At 58.0% G+C, this 6,154-nt stretch overlaps 1 protein-coding gene across 6 annotated transcripts in view; it reads left to right on the top strand.

The window, feature by feature from the left end:
* Nucleotides 1-1,675: 1,675 nt before the first annotated feature.
* SH2B3 (SH2B adaptor protein 3) overlaps nt 1,676-6,154 on the top strand; it is a 35,818-nt gene continuing 31,339 nt past the window's right edge. For 5 of the 6 annotated variants that reach the window (XM_057491887.1, XM_057491886.1, XM_036929426.2 and 2 more), the window contains exon 1: nt 1,677-2,024. The gene's annotated coding sequence lies outside the window, so the exon portion shown is untranslated. Of the gene's footprint in view, nt 2,025-6,154 lie in introns of all 6 variants that reach the window. The other variant, XM_057491888.1, reaches the window with a different exon arrangement.

Genomic DNA, 6,154 nt, shown 5'->3' with positions numbered 1-6,154 from the left:
TCAAGCTCAACAAGTCCCTCTACTCAAACCTCCATGGCTCCCCACTGCTCTCCAAATAATTCCCAAACTTGCCACCAGGACTTTCAAGTCTCCATGGAATGGGCCCACCTTTCCAACTCATCTCTTCCCATCTATCAGTTTAGGTATCACCACTGCCTTCCTGACCTTCTCTAAACAGATTAAGCTGATTCCCATCGCAGGACCTTTGCACTTGCTGTTCCTTTGCCCTGGAATGCCCTTGCCTCAGACCTTATCATGCCTGGATCATTCTTGCAATGGTCGGGGGGAGTCTTAGCTCCAGTGTATTTAATATATATTGGTGGAAAGCACATATTTTTGGCCAGTTCCTTCAAAGTATTGGACTCCAAGGATCCTATAACTGACCAAGCCCTCTTCCCCTAGTAGGGTGGTGTCTGGAATTCCCTATCTTGTGGGGAACCCTTTCCTGTACCTTCAAGGGCAGGACTTTGCCTGATTGCATAACACTCCTGTAGCAGTATTTTCCCCTCGGCAAAGCCCCATGCTAACTGCTTTAATGTAATAAATCATTTAATCTTCACAACAGCCCAGTGGAGTGGGTGCTCTTATTTCCATTTCATAGATGTGGAAAGTGAGGTATGGAGAAGTGAAGTAATTTGCCCAAGGGTAGTCAGAGGCGGAGGCAGTGGAGTGGAGGAATATGCTGTTTGGAAAGAGGTGATGTGGCCCCAGCAAGCTGGGGGTGTAACCAACTTGTTTCCAGTTGTGGAGGGGAGAGAGGAGGACACATTCCTCCCTTTTCTTGCTCCCCTGTATTGGGGAAGGGGCTGGCTGATATATGCTCCACCTCAGATTAGGGGGACCCTACTATATAGGGGGACCTTACCCCATATAAGGCCCGTAGAGAAAATGAAAGTAACACTGGGCAGAGCAGAAAGGAAGGTCCAGAGGTCGCAGGAGCCAGCGGTCCTGGAGGGCTTCCTGGAGAAAGATGCACTCCTGCAGGAGGGGACGGGTGGCCGATAAAGGCGGGTCTATGCGGGCAAGCGCTGCGACAAGAGCAGACCTGAGAGAGAGGACAGAACCCGAATGGGAGGGTACGGTCGTGGCGGGTCGGCTGAGCAGAGTCGCGGACAGTCGGGCCGGGTGGGGCTGGATCCTTCCCTGGCTGGTGATGAAAGCTGTGGTGGCTATTGCAAGGACTGGCCCGGCGCGTGCAGATAAGGCCCGGTAGGACGGAGTCCGCAGGGGCGCGCCCCCTCGAAGCCAGGCGGCTAGGACCGGCCCCGCCCCAGACCCCTCCTCCCTCCCTTCTGTCCCCGCCCCCGCAGCGCGGAGACTCCCGTTAGCGTGCCGTCGCTAGGTGGGTGGGGCCAAGGCTGCCCCGCCCCTTCGCCGTTTTTTCCCTTCTTTAGGCTGAGGGATACGAAGTCGGGTGGGCGAGTTGTGGGCGTGACTTGTAGAGGCCCTGTCTCCCACCCGGCTCGCCTTCTGAGACCCCAGCACTTTGGTCAGCCGCAGAGAAGGGTTGGTGGGAGGGGCCAGTTCTGGCCCGCCCCCAGGGCCTGCCTCCTCTATCCTAGACTGGCTCGCGGGAGGGCCGGGCGTGGCCTCTAGTGGCCCCGCCCCACATGGGCCCCGCCCCCTGGCCTCCCTCCCCCGCCGGGCTCGGCTTGCACAGCGGGTTCCTCTTTACATAACGGCGCGGGGCGGCATGGGCTCGGGCCACTGCCTCCGCCCGGCCGCCCGCCCGGACTGTCGCGGCCCGCGGTGGGGACGGCGCCGGCAGCAGTTTCCCCGGCAGCGGCCCGGGGGCGCATCCTCCCGCAACTGTCAAGCGCTGGCGGCGGAAATGATGAGGCGCTGGCCATTTTCCGAGCCCGGGTTTCCTGCCTGAGCCCCTCTCGTGCGAGCCGCGAGCCAGGAGCCGGCGCGCGGGAGAGAACGCGCCCAGGGCGGGGGCCCGCCCGCCCCCTCGGGATTTTGGGAGGCAGGGGGGCGAGCGACGCCATGGGCCGGCAGGGCCCGGACCCCCTCTCTCTCAGGTAAGCCCTCCTTCCCGGCGCTGCCGGGCTCCGGAGCTGGGAAGGCTCTAACGGGGGAGGAGGCAGCCTCCTGTCCAATTCTGCCCAGTGTCTGCGCACTCCGGAAAAGCCTGACACTGTCCTGCAGTGAACTCAGATGGGGGTGCTCAGGGGTGGCCTTCCCCAGCTCCCGAGACACCCTCCCAGCCGACACCCACACGTGTTGGAGATGTAATGGGATGGCTGAAGACAGTGGGGGAGGCGCTGAGGGAGAGGGTGTGAGTAAGTCCCCAGGCCACCTCTTAAAGTAGCCCAGCCGGTCGAGGGCAGCAGACAACTTGTGTCTGGTGAGGAGGGGTCGGGGGTCACCACTTGGTACCTTGAAAGTGAAAGTATCAAACAGGCTGTGAGAATGGCAGAGCCCTCCCCACTCTCCCAGGCCAGGCCATGTGGCTAAGGGGAATAACCCTGACTCCGGAAGCCCGTGTCCCCACTCCCTGCATTGTGGAGGTGGACCAGGCCAGGTGCCTCCAAGACACTGAATTTGGGGGTTCTCAGGTTAGGGGTTCCAGAGCTCAGGCCTTTTGGGGCTGGGATCCTCACACTCCGGATCTGGGACTCCAGGGGAATCCCCCCACCAAAATCAGGATGGTGGGGGGTGTTGGCCTTAAAGGTCAGCAGGCCTGGGAGGATACTTCAGAGGCCTTTAATGCCTGGTGCAGAAATCCCCTCCCTTCCCTCTCTCTGGTCATGGGGGCTTTTGGGGCAATGGGGACTGCGTTTGAGGAACTGGGGAGGGGGCCTGCTTGCATGTCCCGCTTCTTTTTTTCTTTAGTTTCCTCATTCTCCTGTTTCTCTTCCCCATTCCCAAGCCACGATGCTGTAGGTGAGGAGGTCACAGCCTGCAGCTGGGGGCCTCCAGGGAGGAGCATGGCCTGGCTGGACTTAGTGGGAGGAAGTGAAATTGGGTTGTGGGTGGGGTCGTCAGAGCACAGGGCCTGGCAAGGAATGTCCGCAGGGCCAAGGTTGAGCTCTGGAGACTAGAGGGGCTGAGGTCTGACCCGTATCCCCCTTGTCTGGGAGATGAGCATCCCCTGACATCCCAGCTACCAGGCTCATCCAGGGCCTTCAGTCCAACCCGCTTGTCATTCAGCCGTTGGGCCCTGCCATGGTGGTGGGCACCTGGATCTTCAGGGTTGTGGGCTCCAGTTGTGTCTGGATTTCCCACCACTGACCTGGCTGCCAGAGTGGAAACAGCTCTGGAGGTTCCCTGGGCCTGTGGGGCCGGAGACCCAGCCCTAATGGGGGAAGAGCAGGCAGAGGCTGCCTGGTTGGAAGAGGCTAGAGCCTGTTGGGGAAGTTGGAAGGATTTTTAATACACTTTTTGGAGCCTTTTCCCACAGCGCCCCTCTGGGAGGGAAAATCCTTCTGAGCAAAAGGGTGAACATTCCTGGAACTTGTGTGAGTCCCTCTGGGCCACAGAGGCAGCTGGCTGGGAAGGCGCTGGACCAAAGTACCAGCTGCTGGAGTCTGAGGACTTTCTGGGGCTCACCAGTGGCAGAGGAGGGTCTTGGAGTCTGGGGTTCCATCCTCCCACTGCCCCTTTCCAGCTGAGGGCATGAGCAAGTGACTCTTGTGAACCTCGGTTTCCCTCTATGTGAAATGAGGTAAATAAAAGCCTTCTGGTAGGGATTTAATGAGCCTCTGTGTGAAAAACACCTGCTGCCTGGCAGAGAACGAGTACAATTACAGGTGGTGGCTTTATTTTTATCATCACCATCATTAGTGTTGTTACTGCCTACGGAATTTTCCCTCATCAGCATCCCTTGAGCACCTCCAGCCTGTATAGCTCTGGGGTTTCCTGAGGCTTTGGGAGGATTCTAAGGACCCAAGCAGGATGAGGGGCTGGTGCTTCCTGGCTCTAAGGCCTTGCTTAACTCTCTGAGCCTCAGTTTCCTCTTCTGCCACCTCTTCTGCCAAATGGGTGTGATGATAGTACATACTTCTTAGCGTCATTGGAACCACAAATGAATTCACAAAGTGTTTAGAACAGTTTGATCAGGAGTAGTAGCAGTAATAATGATGAAATTGTTACTACATTGTTTGTTTTTATCTCTGCTTGTTTTCCTTTCTAACCCCCTGGCCCCACTTCTTAACCCTGGGCTTAATCCTTCTCCTATAGAAAGAACTTTCTAATACAAGTCGGATCCTGTCAAACCACTCCAAATAGGATGATAGCCTGGGCCCACCAGGCACTGGGTAGCCCTGCAGCAGCTCAGCCTATGGGGGCCCTTGGATATCTGGGTCTGGGTCTGGCTCTGCCACCCCCAGGACACCTGTACCCCCTGATGGAAACTCCCCAAAGGCAGAGGGGGCAGGGCTGGAGGCACCTGGGGGACCTCCCAGTCCCAGGGCTGCCCACTTTAAATAGGGAGATGTGGCATATAAAGGACTCAGTGCTGAACCTCAAACTGATAGTATTGATGATGATGAAGATGATGATGCAAGAGGCCTCTCCTATTAAGCTTCCACTTCTTCGTGGCATAGGTTTTGAAGCCAAATCTGAGCTTTGCCAGTTTCCAGTGGTGAGGCCTAGGCCATGTTACCTAACCCCTCTGGGCTTCACCTGCCCAGTAGGGGCTAAGAGTCCCAGTCTCTCCTGGTTAGGAGCCTGTGTGAGCTCATATGTGAGGTGTATGAGCCATGCACAGAGTGGGGACTCAAAACTGTGTTGGCTGTAATTGCTGTGGCTGTGTGACCTTAGGCATGTCTTTTAGCTTCTCTGAGCTGTGGGTCTCCTCACCTGTGACATGGTGTACTAATGACTGCACAATAGGGTTGTTTAGAGAAGAGGCATGCACAGTGCCAGTGCTCAGTAAGTGTGAGCTACTGCTATTAATGCCCAAGAAGGGGCTGGCACTTAATTGCCAGGTTTCCTGGGAAAACAGTACCTAGGAGCCCCCTGGGTGTTCAGCTCTTTGGCTGGGCAGGGTAGCAAGCTGCTTCCAGCTGGCCTGCCTCAGAGTCCAGAGGTGTAGTACAAATTGCTTGTTCCCAGCCAGACCCTGTTCCCAGCTACCCTCCTTGAGGAAACTGAGGCGGGCAGGCTGCCAGGGGAAGTGACTCAGCTAGGGTCACACGCTGAGTCAAGCCTAATTGAACCCAGGAGCCCTGTGCCCCAGCTCCCTAGCTTCTGGGGGCCTGAGGTCCCTTGGGGTCTGGGCAGGTCCAAAGGCCACAGCTGGATGCCTGTTTACTTGGGCCCTGAGACCTGGGGAACCAGAATTCTTTGGTAGGCAAGGGCTCCAGGGTCCCACTGACCACCACTGGGCAGCTCAGCCTGGTGTCCTTCCTCTCGGCAGGGGCAAGGGGCCCTCCCCCAGGAGAGCAAGTCCTCCTGGTGTCCCTCGGCCCCGCCACAGCCGGAAACCCAGCAGCTGAGCAGATGGCTGGAAGATTTTTCCTCCCACGCCACCCTGTCAGGGGTCGGTGAGGGGGGCCAGGCTGCAGGCTTCCTCATGAGCCAGGCCTGGAGCCCCTGGGGGCCTGCCCGGATGTGGGCCCCCACCCCGGCTGGCGGGGGGGAGCCTGCCACTGCCCTATGGGTCCCCAGGGAGGCCTGGGAGGAAGTCTGTGTCCTGTTCACCGGGAGCTGACTCACAGGGTGCCTGATGGGGGTGCTGGGAGAAGTGGACACAAAAGAGGGCTTTTGGTATGGAGTCTGTGCTTGAGAGCTGGCACTCCGGTGTCATCTCACAGGAGAGGCCAGAGAGGGTGATGAGGGTGGGGGGGAGGTGCACAAGAGCAGGAGGCTTGAGCATACCCCAAAGTAGCACTGTTGGGGGCCGTGGGACCCCCTTGTCAGGGGGTTCTCCCCTCAACTCAGGGGCTGTTAAAGGAAGACATCACACTCTGGGCCCCAAAGGCCATGGCTTGGAGATTACTGTCCATTCTGGGGAGATGTTTCTTAACCTTCCTCACCTCCTGAGGCATAGCTGGGGAGGTGGCTGGGGTTCAGGGCAGAGGAAGCCAAGGACATTTCCTGCTCTGGCAGTCTGTGCCAGTCTGATAAATGTCCCTGGGCATTAGGTGACCCCAGAGAAGGTGCCTCGTGGTCCTGCTGGCTGCCCAAAGGTCTAGGGCAGAAAAAC

The sequence above is a fragment of the Manis pentadactyla genome, chromosome 14 (genome assembly GCF_030020395.1).
Source record: "Manis pentadactyla isolate mManPen7 chromosome 14, mManPen7.hap1, whole genome shotgun sequence".
NCBI lineage: Eukaryota > Metazoa > Chordata > Mammalia > Pholidota > Manidae > Manis > Manis pentadactyla.
This window is presented reverse-complemented; position numbering and strand designations above follow the sequence as displayed.